Below are 16,130 nucleotides of genomic sequence, written 5' to 3'. Positions count from 1 at the left end.
CTGCAATGTGCAGGCTGGCTCTCCTAAGTACTGCAGCTGGCTAGGGGTGGGGTCAACTCTCCTGATCTCACACTCCTAGGGCAATAGTTCCCACAATGTCCAGGTGAGTGCTGGGGCCTCACCCTCAGACATTGACATGTCCCCAGACAGCAGCCCAGACTGAAGATGGCCACCTAACCCACCCCTGCTGCTGCAGGGCCACAGACCCAGATGTGATCCCCAGTGGCAGCACAGGCCAGGACCCCACTGTGGTCTTGAGTGGCTTCTCCAGCTACTCACATCAGGCTGTTGTTCACTATCTTTGAATCTCCAGTTCTGCCTCTCTTCATTGTGCCCACATCCTTCTGTTTTCCTCTCTCTTCCATTTCCCCACCACTTACTTGCTCCTCTTAGTGGTACCCAGAGTCTCTGAGTGTCTGGGTTCGTCTCAGAAATGATATGCCCAGCTTGTGCATTATGGCACCAGGCAGGAGGACATCTCAGGTATGATCTCAGGCTGGAAACCACCTCAGGCTAGCTCCCTGTCTGGGCCCCATGGAGCAGCTCTAGTCATCATCTCAAGTCTGCTCCTCAACAGAGCCCACCCGAGTGGCCCCATGAAAGGATCATCTGTCTTGGGCTTGCTCAAACCTAGGGCCCACAGTCCTAGGTGGGGTTCTTCTGTCTCAGGCTTGCTCCCCACCCTGCAGAGCCCTAATTGGTTATCCAATACCAAGTTCTCATCCCTGAAACATACATACAGGTAACACTAAACAGACTCAACAGTGTGTGTGTCTATGTCTCTCTCTCTCTCTCTCTCTCTCTCTCTCTCTCTCTCTCTCTCTCTGTGTGTGTGTGTGTGTGTGTGTGTGTGTGTGTGTGTGTGTGTGTGTGAATTAAATAAAAGAGGCTAGGTGCTTCCTCTCCCATTGAGGTCAGACAAGGCAGCCCAGCTAGAAAAACATATCCCATGGACAGACAACAACTGAAGCCCTCACTCCAATTGTCCAGGACCCACATAAAGGCCAAGCTGCACATCTGCTACATATGTGCAGGAAGGCTAGGTCCAGCCCATGTATGTTCTTTGGTTGGTAGAGAAGAGGAGGGGGGAGAGGAGAAGGATTGTGGGAGGGGTGACTAGGAGGGGAACAGTGAGGGGGATGTAAAGTAAATAAGTTTAAATTTTTTTAAATTAAAATTTAAAAAAAGAAGAAGAAGAAGAAGAGCTCTTTCATTCTGGTTTCCTGGTTTACTCTTAGCCCTGCTGCCGTATGCCTGCAGGAGTCCTTCATACCTCACCTCCATTCCCTGGGGACTCTACCTCTTGGTGCAGACCCAGGGTTCTTCTAGCTATTTTCTGTTGCCCTCTCAGCCTTCCCTTCTAGCTCAATTCTATTCTTTTGACTCACCCACCAACCCACAAAAACCACTTTCTACCAGGGACTCTCAGTGGCCTCAGTGGACTGGACCTCAGGAAGGCAACACTATCCTTCTTGTCATGCATTCCCATATCTCCAGAAATACTCTCAGTCCTGCGGCAGTCTGATTTCAGGAGCCCTTCCCCTTCCCCGCCCCCCACCACTCATCTTTATTCCCGGGTGGACTTTGCCTCTTGGTGTGAACCCAGGGTCTCCCCTGCTCTCTCTCACTCTCCTTCTCGGCAGTTCTTCCTAGCCCACCCTCATTTCTTTATGTCACTTGCCAACCCACAGAAACATTCTTGACCAGGAATCCACAGCCAATATACTTGGCAAAGATCCGAAGTAAGCAACAGCAACAAAAGAACAGAACACCCACTCAACAGAGACGAGGCCAGATATGTAACTAAGGAACACCTCAAGCATCATAAATTCCAGATGCCTAGATTCAGTACAGAAACATAAACAGCCAAGACAATATGCCGCCTCCAGAAGGCAACACTATTGCAGTCGGCCTTAAGAGCAGCAATTTAGCTGAAATACAAGACAAAGACTTTAAAATAGCAATTATGAATATGTCCTAGGAACTTGAAAAGAATGTGAAGAAATGCCTTAATGAAGACAGGAAAGACAAAAATATTGAATAAAATAACAAAAACATATCAAGACATCAAGGTAGAATTTAACAAATAAATAAAGCACTAAAGAAATAAAGCCAATCTGAAATAAAGCTGGAAATGATAAATTCAGGATGTCAAATAAAAAACTCAGAGGTAAGCCTCAGCAACAGATTATAAGACACAGAAGAGAGAATTTTATGCCTTGAAGACAAGGTAGAAGAAATAAATAGGTAAGCCAAAAAAAATGTTAAATCTTGAGGGGGGGGGAGCAAACTGGGATAAGTCCAGGTAGGCTGCTCACCTGTCAACTTCCACACTCTCTCATTATCTCGGTGTTACCCTACCTTATCCCCAGTCCTGTGCCCTACTGCTTGCTGTGCCACAGCTTACAGCTGGGGCAGAGACTCACCACTCTACCAGAGACTACACAGACGGGGAGAAGTCCATGTAGGCTCCACTCCCACCAAACTCCCCAACTCTTTCACTATCTTGGTGACCCCCCAACTTATCCCCAGTCCTATACCCTCTTAATTGCCTCCCTTGCCCCAGCCTCCAACTAGGGCAAAGGCTCCCTGCTCTACCAGAGACCACACAGACTGACAGACTTGACAGAAACCTAGGCTACAGAGAACCAGAAGACCAGAGAGGAAGCAGAAACCTGAGAAGAAAACAGCCATCCATCAAAGATAAACTCAGAAATTGGTACCTAGACCTAAAATCACCCCAAATCCAGTTGACTAGAGGCCAGCAAATGGACCCAAGAATAAAGCTGCTGTAGCCATTCTAATATCTAACAAAATAGACTTCCAACAAAAATTAATCAAAAAAGACCAGAAAGGACACTTCATACTCATTAAAGGAAAAATCCACCAAGATGACATCTCAATTCTGAACATATATGCACTAAATGCAAGGGTACCCACATTTGTAAAAAAGACATTACTAAAGCTTAGATCACACATTGAACCCCACACATTAATAGTAGGAGACTTCAACACCCCATTCTCACTAATTGACAGGTCATCCAGACAAAAACTAAACAGATATAATGAAACTAACAGAGGTTATGATTCAAAAGGTCTTAACAGATATCTACAGAATATTTAACCCAAACACAAAATAATATACCTTCTTCCCAACATCTTCTGCAAAATCAACCATATACTCGGTCACAAAGCAAGTCTCAACAGAGACAAGAAAATTAAAATAACCCTCTGTATCCTGTCAGACAACAACAGACTAAAGCTGGATTTCAACAACAAAAACAACAGAAAATCTACAAACTCATGGAAACTGAACAACTCTCTACTGAATGACTACTGGGTCAGGGCAGACATAAAGAAATTAAAGACTTCCTAGAATTCAGTGGAAAATGAAGGCACAACACCCAAAACTTATGGGACACAGCGAAAGCATTGCTAAGAGGAAAGTTCATGGTACTAAGTACCTTCATAAAGAAATTAGTGAGATCTCATACTAGTAACTTAATAGCACACATGAACGTTCTAGAAAAATTTTTTTAAAAAAATACCCAAGAGTAGACTGCAAGAAAGAATCAAATAGAGAGCTGAAATCAACAAAATAGAAACAAAGAGAATAATACAATCAATGAAACAAAGAGTTGATTCTTTGAGAAAATCAACAAGATAGACATCCCCTTATCCAAAGTAACTAGAATACTGAAAGAGAATATCCAAATTCAAAATCAGAAATTAAAAGGGGGGGTATAACAACAGACACGGAGGAAATCTAAAGAATTATTAGTTCTTACTTCAAAAATCTTTACTCCATTAAATTGGAAAATATAAAATAAATAGACAATTTTCTTGCTGAATACCACTTACCAAAGTTAAATCAAGAGCAAATAAACAATTTAAATAGAACTATAACCACTAAAGGAATTAGAAGCAGTCATTAAATGTCTCCCAATTAAAAAAATAAAAGCCAAGGGCCAGACAGTTTTAGCACAGAATTCTACCAGACTTTCAGAGAAGAGCTAATACCAATACTCTTCAAAATAGAAACAGAAGGAACAGTTCCACTGTCACCCTGATATCCAAACCACACAAAGACTCTCAACAACAACAACAACAACAAAACAGAATTACAGACCAATTTTCCTCATGGAAATTGATGCAAAAATACTCAATAAAATACTTGCAAACTGAATCCAAGAACATATCACAAAGATCATCCACCATGATCACATAGGCTTCATCCTAGAAATGCAGGGATGGTCAACATATAAAAATCTGCCAGTATAACCCACCATATAAACAAACTGAAAGAAAAAAAACCCACATTATCATCTAATTAAATACAGAAAAAGTCTTTGACAAAAATCTAACACCCCTTCATAATAAAAGTCCTGGAAAGATTAGGAATACAAGAGACACACATAAACATAATACAGGCAATTTACAGCAAGCTTGTAGCCAATATCAACATAAGTGGAGAGGCACTCAAAGCAATTCTCAAATTTTGAATTGTCAAAATCAGGAACAAGACAAGTTTGTCCACCTGAAGGAAATCAAGGAGATTCAAATAGAAAAGAAAGAAGCCAAAGTATCTTTATTGGTAGATGCTATGAGAATATACATGTGACCCCAAAAAATCTATCAGGAGACTCATAGCAAGATAAACACTTACATCAAGGTAGCTGGTTGGTTAAATACAAAATTAACTCACAAAAATCAGTAGCCCTCCTACATACAAATAATAAATGGACTGAGAAAGAAATCAGGAAAATAACATGTTTCACAATAGCCTCAAATATAAAATTGTTGGGGTAACTCTAACCAACCAAGTAAAAGGGCTGAAATTGGAGGGTCAAGTTGTCAGGGGCAGGAGAGAGTGGAATAAAGAAGGGAGAGACATAAAATTAAGGGCCATTGTGGGGGGTAGAATGGAAACCTAATACAGTAGAAGCTTCCTAGAATATGTACATATATGACATATATATATATATATATATATATATATATATATATATATTTACCTGGGGTAAAACCAAGTACTACTACTGTTCCTCTAAGAGAAAGTAGCAATAAAATGACTTCTAATGACATTCTGCTGTACTCACAGATCAGTGCCTTACTCAGCCATCAGAGAACCTTCCTCCTGCAGCAGATGAGAGCAAATACAGAGACTCACAGCGAGATACTACACAGAGAGTGAAAGACCTTGGGACACTCAGTCCTAAGTGGGATGTCTCCATCCCTCCCCTCAGAGCTCAGGGAACCCCATGGAACAGGAGGCAGAAAGAATGTAAGAGCCAGTAGGGATGGAGGACACCAAGAGGACAAGAGAACAAGGCCCTCTGAATCAACATGATCAAAGCTCATGTAAATTCATGGAGACTGAGGCAGCATACACAGCATGCACACAAATTTACACCAGGTCCTTTGCATTAATATATATATATATATATATATATATATATATATATATATTTCCAGTTTTGTGTCTTAATGGGGTTCCTGGTATACAAACAAGTGTGTCCCTGAATCTTGTACCTTCTCCAGGACTCCTTTCCTACTGTTTGTATGTTTTGTTCAATTTCAATGTGTTAGATTTTGTTTTATTTTATACTACTATTATCCCTTAGAAACCTGTGTCTTTTCCAATTAGAGACAAAAAGGGAGTGAATCTAGATGGGAGCAGAGGTGGGGAGGAACTGGGAAGAGTAGAGGAAGGGAAAACCTTAATTACATTATATTATGTGGGAAAAAATCTATTTTTAATAAAAAGGGGAAAAAAGATTATCTACAATCATCAAGTTGGCTTTATCCCAAAGATACAAGGATGATTCAACATGCATAAGTCAATAAATATAACCCATTGTTGTGGATTGCCCTGGTGCTGTTGGTATTTTGATGTTAATTCTATTTCCTCAAGAGGAACTGCCCCAAGGAGGAGTAAATAACATACTCAGGTGATTTCATGTGAACCTTCTTCCCATCTTAACTGATCAAATAAAGGCTGGAGCCTGTGATTGGGCAGTGGAGGGGAAAGGTGGGGCTGGAGGTTTTAGAGAAGGGGAAGAGAGGAAGGAGAGAGGCAGACGAGAAGACAGGAGACAGAGGAAGACGACGGAGGAAGACACAGTGGAAGGAAGATGGAGCAGAACCACGTGGTCTGGAGAAGCCACAAGTAGCAAGGGGTCTCATGCTGGGGAATAGAGTAGTGTAGTGGTAGATCTGCCCAATCTAGGCATGCAGCTTATAAATATTATAACTGAGTTGTGTGTTCTTTGTACAGGCTTATTGGGGTTGGAGATTTACTGCAACAAACCACCTTATAAACAGACTGAAAAACAAAAACCACATGATCATTGCATGAGATGGAGAAAAGGCCTTTGACAAAATTTTTAACATCCCTTTCTGATAAGTCTTAGAGAGACTAAGGATACAAGGAACATACCTCAACACAACAAAGGCAATTTACAGCAAGCCTACAGCCAACATCATCCGAAATGGACAGCTCAAGGCATTTCTGCCAAAATCATTAAAAAAAAAAAAAAGAAAAGAAAAACCAAGGATAGCCACTCTTTCCATGCCTGTTAGTTAGACTACTTGAACTCTTAGAGCAATTGGACAGCAGAAAGAGATCAAGGGGATATAAATTGGAAAGGAAGAAGTCAAAGTATCTTTAGTTGCAGATGATAGACTTTTACACATAGATGTCCCAAAGGACTCTAGTAGGAAACTCCTACAGCTGATAAACACTCTCAGAAAAATAGTAGGATACAAAATTAATACATAAAAAATCAGTAACCTCTCTACATGCAAATTAAACACACACTGAGAAACAAATCAGCAAAATGGTGCCTTTCACAATAGCTTCAAAAATAATATATTTTGGGGTAACTCTAATTAAGCAAGTAAAAGACTTACATATAAAAACTTTAAGACATTGAAGAATGAAATTGGAAAAGATACCAGAAAATGGAAAGATCTCCCATGCTCATGGACCAATAGGATTAATACTGTGAAAATGGTCATTCTAACAAAAGCAATCTATAGATTCAATATAATCCTCATTAATATTTCAACACATTTCTTCACAGACATTGAAAAAAACTTCAACTTCTTACAGAAACACAACAAAATAGGATAGATAAAATAATCCTGAATAATAAAAGAACTACTAGATGTATCACCATCTAAGATTTCAAACTGTAGAGCTACAGTAATAAAAACAGCATTTTAATGTCATAAAAACAGACACATTGATAAATGGAATAAAATTGAGGACCTAGACATAATTCCACACACCTACAGACACTTGATTATTTAGAAAGAAGCAAAAAGTACACAGTGGAGAAAAGACAGCATCTTCAACAAATGATACTAGTCCAACTAGATGGCTACATATAGAAGAATCCAAATATATCCATACTTATCAACTCCAAATGGATCAAGGACCTCAACATCAGATACCTTGAACCTGAAAGAAAAGAGAACAGGGAATAGGCTTCAAGTTAATGGCATAGGAAAGGTCTTTCTGAACAGGATATTGATAGCACAACTTTTAAGCCCAACAATTAACAAATGGGACTGCATGAAGCTAAAAAGCTTCTGTACAGCGAAGGACACTATCACTCCACCAATGTGGCAGCCTACAGAATGGGAAAGGATCTTTGCCAGTTATCCTTTTGGTATAAGGTTAATATCAGAGTAAACAAAGGGCTAAAAAAAACTGAACAAGAAAACAAATAACCCAATTTAAAAATGGGATATAGAACTAAACACAGAGTTCTCAAAACATGAAACCCAAATGGCTGAGAAACACTTAAAGCAATGTTCAACATCCTTTGCTGTCAGGGAAATGCAAATTAAAACTACTTTGTGATTTTATCTTACCGGAGTCAGAATGGCCAAGATCAATAAAACAATTGACAGCACATGCTAGTTTGAATGCAGGGAAAAGGAAACACTTCTCCATTAGTGGTGAGAGTGCAAACTGGAACAGCCACTATGGAAATGAGTGTGGAGGTTTCTCAAAAAGCTGAAAATCAATCTACCACAAGCTCAGCCATAGCACTCTTGGGCATATACCCAAAGGACTCTACATCCTACTATAGAGATAATTGCTCATGCATGTTCATAGCCACTCTACTCATCATAGCCAGAAATTGAAAACAACCTAGATACCCAACAACTGATAAAGAGATAATGAAAATGTGATACATTTACACAACAGAATACTATTCATCTATTAAGAAAAATGAAATTATAAAATTTGCAGGTGAATGGATGGTACTAGAAACAATCATCCTGACTGATGTAACCCAGACCAAAAAAAAAAAAAAAAACCCACAAATATTGCCAACTTTTCTCTTACATGTGGATGTTAGCTTTTAAGCTTTCTATATGTGTGCTTCTTTTGAAATAACCAGAGATTATGTATCTAGTAAATAACCAGGGGTGTAGGGGAGTAAGGGATCACCTAAGGAAAGTGAAATAGCATATAGTGTTATAAAGAGATAAAGAAGAAACCAAAATAGGAGGATTAAATAAATGGAGAGGGGAGTGGGAATGCAGGGTGAAGGAAGGAATATGAGGATTGACAACTAACACTAAAGGCCGCTTGAAACCATATGGAAACATACTACTGAAGAAACTTCCTAAGATATATAGATACATGGGAGGAATTTAAATGGAGTCACCATATAATGGAGGAGACAATGCCCCAACTAGATGTCTTATGCCACCAAATAAAACCTCCAGCACCAGGAATTGGTTATATCTTGTTAAGTCATTGGCCAAATGGGTCCCATAGACACCACTCCCCACCATCACTGACTATTGCCAAGGTTATTGATTGCTCTCCATAACCTGATGGAAAGTCCTTATGGGTGAAGAAAACATTTACTTATGTCATTTAACATGGAGAAATTGAGCTGGTGCCTAACTAGAAGCTTCACTACTACTGATTAGTATCCACAGTGCTAGAAGGTGCTCTCAACACTACTGGAGAAGAAAAGTATTCATCAGTTCCACCCAGCTAAAAACCCCCAAGGCCTACAACATAGATCTGCCTCCAAGATACGATAGTGCAGTAGTGGTACAAAAGTTATAGGAGTAGCCAGTAACTTTTAAAAATTGGATTTAAGACCCATTCCATGTGATAGGACCCATATCTGACACTGAATAAGTGGCCAGTAGCCTAAGACTACACAGGTCATGTGCCTAGGGGAAAGCCTACTACTCTCATTCTGCTAAAGGAACAAAGCAATCAAATGACTCCTAATGACATGTTGCTATAGTCATGGGACACAGTATCACTCAACCCTCATCAGAGAAGCTTCTTCTTGTAGTAGATAGTAATTAACAAAAAGATCTATAATAGGGCAATGTGCAGAGAGAGACTTTAGAGCACTCAGCCCTAAATGGGATGTCTTTGTCAAACCCCTCCTCGAAAGGATCATTGATCTCTAGAGAGGAAAAGCAGGAAATACTATATGAGCCAGGGATGGTGGAAACAGCCACAACAGAACTGATACACATATGAGCTCACAGAGACTGTGACAGCATGCACAGACCTACACAGTTCAAACCAGGAAAAAAAAATCTCAGCACTGAGAAAAAGTAGACACAAAATCCCACCCTTAACCAAAAAGCCATTTGCAGTCAATACATGCTGGGAAAGGGAAAACCAGTTTTCTTCAACAGAGGGTCACTGAAATATAAAACACACTGCAGGGCAGGCCCCATGCCAAGGAGTAACTGGCCAACACAAAATGAACTCCATTTTTGTATGCATTTTTTGGTTTAGGGTTTTGTATTATGTTGGTTTGAGTTTTCTCTTACTGATTTTTGTTTTTTGTTTTTGTGGGTTTTTTTTATTTGAGAGAGAAAGAGAGAGCACACATGAAGTTGTGTGGTGGTTAAGCAGGTAGGGATAATATAGAAGCTGGGGAGGGGGAATAACATGACCAAAATACATTGTATGAAAATAATTTTTAAACAAAAATTAAAAAATAAACACACATATACACAAACTAAAAAAAGAGAAAGGTGTTCAGTGTCAGGAATCACTTCAGAGTTGTTAGCCAATGGGGTCTTATAAACTCTCCTCATCCAGGAAAACAAACAATATAGGTTATTTCCATTGTTCTAGGTTACCCTCCAGAACTTGACAGTAAGATCCTGTTGCTGAAGACACCACATACTTGAGTCATTGAACATAAAGAAATCAAGGTGTTACTGACCTGGAAGCTTCATCCCTACTGGCTAGCTTTCATGGTGATGGAAGATCCTATGTATACTACCAGAATAGAAAAGTAATCCGCAATCACACTCAGCTACAATAATGACTGGCCTGAAAAGACATGCCCATTGGTGCAATACTAACATCAACATCATGGGAGTGACCAGCCAATTGCTGATTGGATATAAATCCCACTCCACAGATGAAACCCATACCTGGGACCATTAATCAAGCCAATAACTTGTGACTAGACAGGTCATAGGCCTTATGGGAGAACCTCTTACCATTATTCTGCTAAATGGAGATAGTATTAAACACGACTCCTAATGTTGTATCACTATACTCATAGACAAATGTATTTCTGAACCCTCATCTGAGAAGCTTCAATTTCCAGTAGATAATGATTAGCAGAGACCCACAACTGGCCAAGGTGCAAGACTGTAGAATGATCAGTCCTAAATTGAACATGTATACTTCACTCTCTCCTCCCAAGGCTCAGTGAGCACTGTGGAAGAGGGAGCAGAGTGTAAGAGCCAGAGACTGGAGATGTCTACAAGGAACTGTCTCTGGAAACAGCAGGACAGTTGCACATATGAACACACAACGTTGTAACAACTTGCACAGACCTGTATAAGCCCAAACAAGACAAAATCTCAACATGGAGATTAGATTTCAGTACAAAATCTCATGCCTAGCCATGCAGCGATTGGCACTTAATTAGCTTCTGGAAGAAGAAACCGTTTTCTCTAAGTGTTGCCCCTAGTTAGGTGACTATGATCTAGGGAAAGACTACATATTCCAAGAATAATTGGGTAGAACACATTGGTCTTGAGGGATGTTTTTTAAAGGAGTACAAAGTTAGGTAGATGGGGAAGGAGTGGTGGATCTAGGAAGAATTGGAAATTCTCAAAAAACTAATAAAAAAAAAAAGTTAAGCCCATGGCTGGACCAGTCTTGGATCCAATGGTAGAATCTTTTATTGTTATTTTGCTAATCATCATGCTGTCAATTTGTGTTCTAAATATTTTTATTTATTTATAAACACCTATAAACCTACACTGCTCTCAACCTTTGTCAGAAGACTGCAGTCAGTGCAGAAATGCATAACTGGTGTGAGTGCTAAGAATGAAAGACTGAGTGAGTGTTCATCCCTAAATCAGATATCTTTACATGCGTGCAGGCACCCTCTCTCCTATGCTCCAGCCAAGGCTCAGGGAACATCATAGAAGAGGAGACAGAAAGGATCTGAGAGCAAGAGAACAGGGAAGATGAGATGCTGTCTTCTGGACATGACATGTATTCATGAACTCACACCAGCTGTGATTAACCACACAAGACCTATACAAGATCAAAGCAGCCAAAATCCCTATATACATGGGAGAGAAGCTCTTTACTGGGGAGATACTGGTAGTTGATAGCTGCTGAGGAAGGAGAATCCTTCTCTGAAGTTGTGGCCATTAGTATATTTCATATGTTCTAGTGGACTACTCCACACCCCTGCACACAAATAACATATATATATATATATATATATATATATATTAATATATATATATATATATATATTAACATGTGTGTTACTTTTCTATTATTATGATAAAGCACCATGACCAAAGGCAACTTAAGGAACTTATATGATTTATGGTTCCAGAGACACAAGAGTCCATAATGATAAGGTAGAGGTATGATGGCAAGTAGCAGACAGGTTGGCAGAAGCAGGAAGCTGAGAGATCACACCTTGAATCACAAGCATGAAACAGAGATAAAGAACTGAAAATGGCAAGAGACTTTTAATCTCAAAGCCCACCTCCAGCGTCAGGTCTCCTCCAGCAAGGTTGTATCACCCAAATCTCCCAAAACAGGGCCACCAACAGGGGAACCAAATGCTCAAGTACCTGAGCCTATTTGGAACACTTCTCATTTAGACTACTACAACATGAAGTTAGGAGGGAGAAGTATTGGGTGGGATGCAGGGAGAATTGGAGGAAAACCGTTGGGGGGGGGGGGTCCATAAGATCTTATTTCATATTTCATTGTATATGTGTATGAAATTCTCAGAGAATAAAAGAACTTTTAATAATGTCTTCTTCATTTTTCTAATTCATTATTGACAGCATTTAGAAAAGAGAAAGACCTACCTTTTTTTAATTAACCCTGACTCATAACCCTGATAAATTTTCTAATTCTAATAACTTTAAATACATTTTAATTTTCTATACACGGTCATATTTGTAAATATTTGCATGCCTATTTTCTCATGTCTTTCTTTTATATTTCTTTATCAGACAGCTTTATTTTCTATAACTGATATACAAAAAATTAGTATGTTTATTGTATATAAATCCTTTATTTTTCTTTATTTTTTTGAGAATTCCATATATGTGTGCAATAGAATATGATCATATTTAGAAATCAATTTGACAGCATGACCATTTAACAAACTAACGATAACAGGTTCTACCCTAGGGTCTAGGAAACCTTCCAGCCATGGGCTTTTGACCAGAATTACAGTACTTAGAATGAAAATTCCTTCTATGGAGCAGGCCTCAAGTCCAATCAGAAAGTGCTTAGTTATCCCATAATAGTCGTGCCAGTCTTGCACCAATGAGTACTTCCTACCTGGCAGGTCATAATTGTAGTGTGCAAGTTCCAGCACTTGGTAAGACCATTGATACTTTTTCTCCATTGGCTACCTGCCAAGCTCCTTCTGGCGCTATGAAGGCTAGCCAGAAAGGAGGAAGAAGTGATCTATTTAGTTTGAGATTGATTTTCTCTATGCCCTGCAACCAAAGTGTGTGGTAGAGCCTTACTGTATAGTTATGGTGGGTAGCCATTGACAAGAGCAATAAATAGTCTGTGTTATTTTGGAGACACCTGGGGCTTCCTTGACCAAAAACACATAGGAAAGTATTCCATGCCCTGTACTGAAATTTTTATCTTGAGCCTTTTTTATATTTTTTTTATTTTTATTTTATGTGCATTGGTGTCTTGTCTATTTATGTCTATATGAAGGGTTGGGTCCCCTGGACCTGGAGTTACAAATAGTTGAGAGGCACCATGTGGGTATTAAAAATTGAACCCAGGTCCTCTGGAAGAACAGTCAGTGTTCTTAACCACTAAGCCATCTCTCTAACCCCTATCTTGAGCCATATATATATATATATATATATATATATATATATATATATATATATAATTTTTTCTTACACTGGCCAAGACCTCCAGTACTATTTGAATAAAAAAAAATGATTATAGTAGGCAACCTAGTCTTGTTCCCAATCTTAGGAAGTGTCCTACTTTGCTTTTCTGTGGCTATAATAAACTCTGGCCAAGAGAAACTTGAGGAAGAACAGGTTTATTTTGTCTTACGCTTCCAGGTCCATCACTGAGGGATGTCAGGATAGGTCCACGGAGGCAAGACTGAGAGAAAAATTCCTTAATTGAAGTTCCCTGTTTCCAGGTAACTCTAGTTTGCATCAAATTGATAACAGCTAGCCAGCACAGGAAGCATTCAATATTTCCCCATTAGATATAATGTTTGAAAGTACAGTATTTTAATAAACTTCTTTAAATTCTTAGGAAACTTAAGTTTGCTATGAGTTTTTTGTTTGTTTGTTTATTTGGGTACTTTTCTTTTGTGCCTGATGAACAATAATAATTCTTCTTCAATCCCTTAAGGAATTTGTAAAAATTAGAAAATAAAGTGGAGGTTTTCTCTGAATATTTTGCAGACTTGACTATCGGACAGTGTCTGGGTCTGGAGAGCTTGTAGGTGTGTACATTCACACAGAAGCCAGAACAGGAAATAGGACATGCCAGGCTTTTACATGGTTTGCTACAGCTTTGAACTCAGGTTTTCATGCTTGCAGTATCTCCTAGAGACCTCTCTCTCTAAAGCTTTTAAAGGCATAAATTCAGTTTGTTTAAAAATTATGTTTGCTCAGATAGTCTATATTTTCTGTGACTGTCAGCAAATTTTGTCTTCCAAGAACTTTTCCATTGTGTCAAATTTTTCAAAATTGCAAGCATAAAATTATAATTCTAACAGTCTCTCGTTCTAACTTACCCATATCCTTTTGACATGCTTTCTCGTTTCCTGAAACATGATGTCTCGAGGATCTGTCAAAGAGCCTTTAGTTTCGTGAATCTTCTCTGTTACAGTTTTCTAGCCCATGGCGCTCTACTATTCTACTATTTCTGCCTTCCTTTAAGTCTAATGTGTTCTCTTTTTCCAACTTAAGACAGACATCCAGCTCTTGCGTGTGTGTTGTGTGTGTGTGTGTGTGTGTGTGTGTGTGTGTGAGCGCGCGCATGAATTTAAAGCTGCAAAATCATCCCGCCACACAGCCTTAGGTGAATCTCAAGATTTCAGGTAAAGATTTCCATTCTAAATCAATCCAAAGGCCTTTCAAATTTCCACTGCAAATTTATGTTCAGTCCATAGGATTTTATCCCTTTCCAAAACATGGTGCCCAAATTTAGAGATTATAAAAATAAACACCTAAAGGTTTTCTAAAAATGTTTCACACCTCTCCCACCTACCAGATTTATATTTCCAGAAAGCAGGCCTGGGGGAATCTAGATTTCTCAGGTACGAGAGGGATCCAGATGCAGATGCATGACTTCCTGGCCCACAGGTTGGTGGCAGATCATGGTTTTCATAAGGGCAGACAGAAAGTCTGATTTACCCAACTCATCTGAGCCCAGCACTGGACCTACATAAAGCTATTTAATGAATGAACCAACAGATGGGGGAAGAAAACAAATAAAATACAATTTTTATATCAAGGGAATCGGAATTGTTGACTGCTATAAACTAGAGGAACCACCACAGCATCATTTGGTCCCTCTTTAAACCAATTCAAAACAGAATTGTATTCCCTGGTCTTCCCATTTCTGTTCCCCAAACATTCCTCTCATCTTTCGCTTTATGCTATCCTGGAACACAGCCTTAAGTATGAGTTCATGCCTGCCTCCTGGCCCAGAAAAAGCAGAAGTATCATTGGGGATATCCTGACCAGGAGTTCTAAGCTGGGTGTCTGACTCCTCCTCCATCTCTCTCTAAGCCAGCTTCCAGAGCCTACCCATAAAACCCCATCCTAAACAAGGTTATCTACCTTCTTTTCCAAGCCTTCCATGCCAAACTTGAGAAACATCCACCGAATCTTTGCCCAAAACCCGACCCCAGACCTTTACAAGCCCTGCCCTCTCTGCACGAGTAGCCTAAGTAAGTTGCTTTCTCAGCAACCTCTTGGCTACTTCCCCTCACCTCCACACAGGCCTCTCTCAAGTCAGAAAGGCCTGAGCCTGATTTTGTCAGTCAGCTATTGTCCTGGCAAGAACAACCACCACATCAAGCATCCCCATTCAGTCAGCCAGGCAGCCAAGTTCTCCCGGTCTCGCCAGCCCCCTCCCCCAGCCCCAGCCGCCCCGCCCCAGGGAGGACCTTGCTGGTGGCTGGGAGTCTCCCGGCTGCTCAGCCTCCCTTCTTCCCTCCCTTGCTCTCCCTGCTTCCCTCCCTCCTCCACCCGCCCCTCGGGCAGGGACTGTGCAAATCGAGGAGAGGGGAGGACCAACAGGCTACATAGGGTCCAGCTAAGGGGCCAGGAGTCCTCACTGAGACCCTATCCAAGCTAAGTGTTCCCCGCATCACGGAATCTGGATTTGTGTGAAGCGGGGTGATTCCCGGGCCAGGAATTCCTTCCAGCAGGTCCACTGTACCTTCGTCTCGCTTCAGGACCCCCCTTGGATGCTCTGAGCCACCCTTCTCAACCCGGATCTAAAACCTGGGACACGGCTATCAGGCCAGCCTCTCTCTCCCTCCACCCCTCCCCCTCTTTCTGGCGTCCATCCCCTCCCCAACACCACCTCTGCTGCTGCCTCTGGCTGTGGACCTGCA

The 16,130-nt window shown here is 40.3% G+C and overlaps 1 protein-coding gene across 2 annotated transcripts in view; it reads right to left on the bottom strand.

Annotated features, from left to right (window-relative positions):
- Window positions 1–15,723, bottom strand: part of Cldn34 (claudin 34) — a 158,688-nt gene extending 142,965 nt beyond the window's left edge. The window contains exons 1-3 of one of the 2 annotated variants that reach the window (XM_076918442.1): window positions 15,678–15,723; window positions 14,774–14,956; window positions 7,418–7,465 (exon numbers count right to left, since the gene is read on the bottom strand). The gene's annotated coding sequence lies outside the window, so the exon portion shown is untranslated. The remainder of the gene's footprint in view (window positions 1–7,417; window positions 7,466–14,773; window positions 14,957–15,677) is intronic. The other variant, XM_076918443.1, reaches the window with a different exon arrangement.
- Window positions 15,724–16,130: the final 407 nt, after the last annotated feature.

Source organism: Arvicanthis niloticus, chromosome X (assembly GCF_011762505.2).
Source record: "Arvicanthis niloticus isolate mArvNil1 chromosome X, mArvNil1.pat.X, whole genome shotgun sequence".
Lineage (NCBI taxonomy): Eukaryota > Metazoa > Chordata > Mammalia > Rodentia > Muridae > Arvicanthis > Arvicanthis niloticus.
Note: the sequence above shows the minus strand (reverse complement) of the source record. Positions and strands in the feature narration are given on the sequence as shown.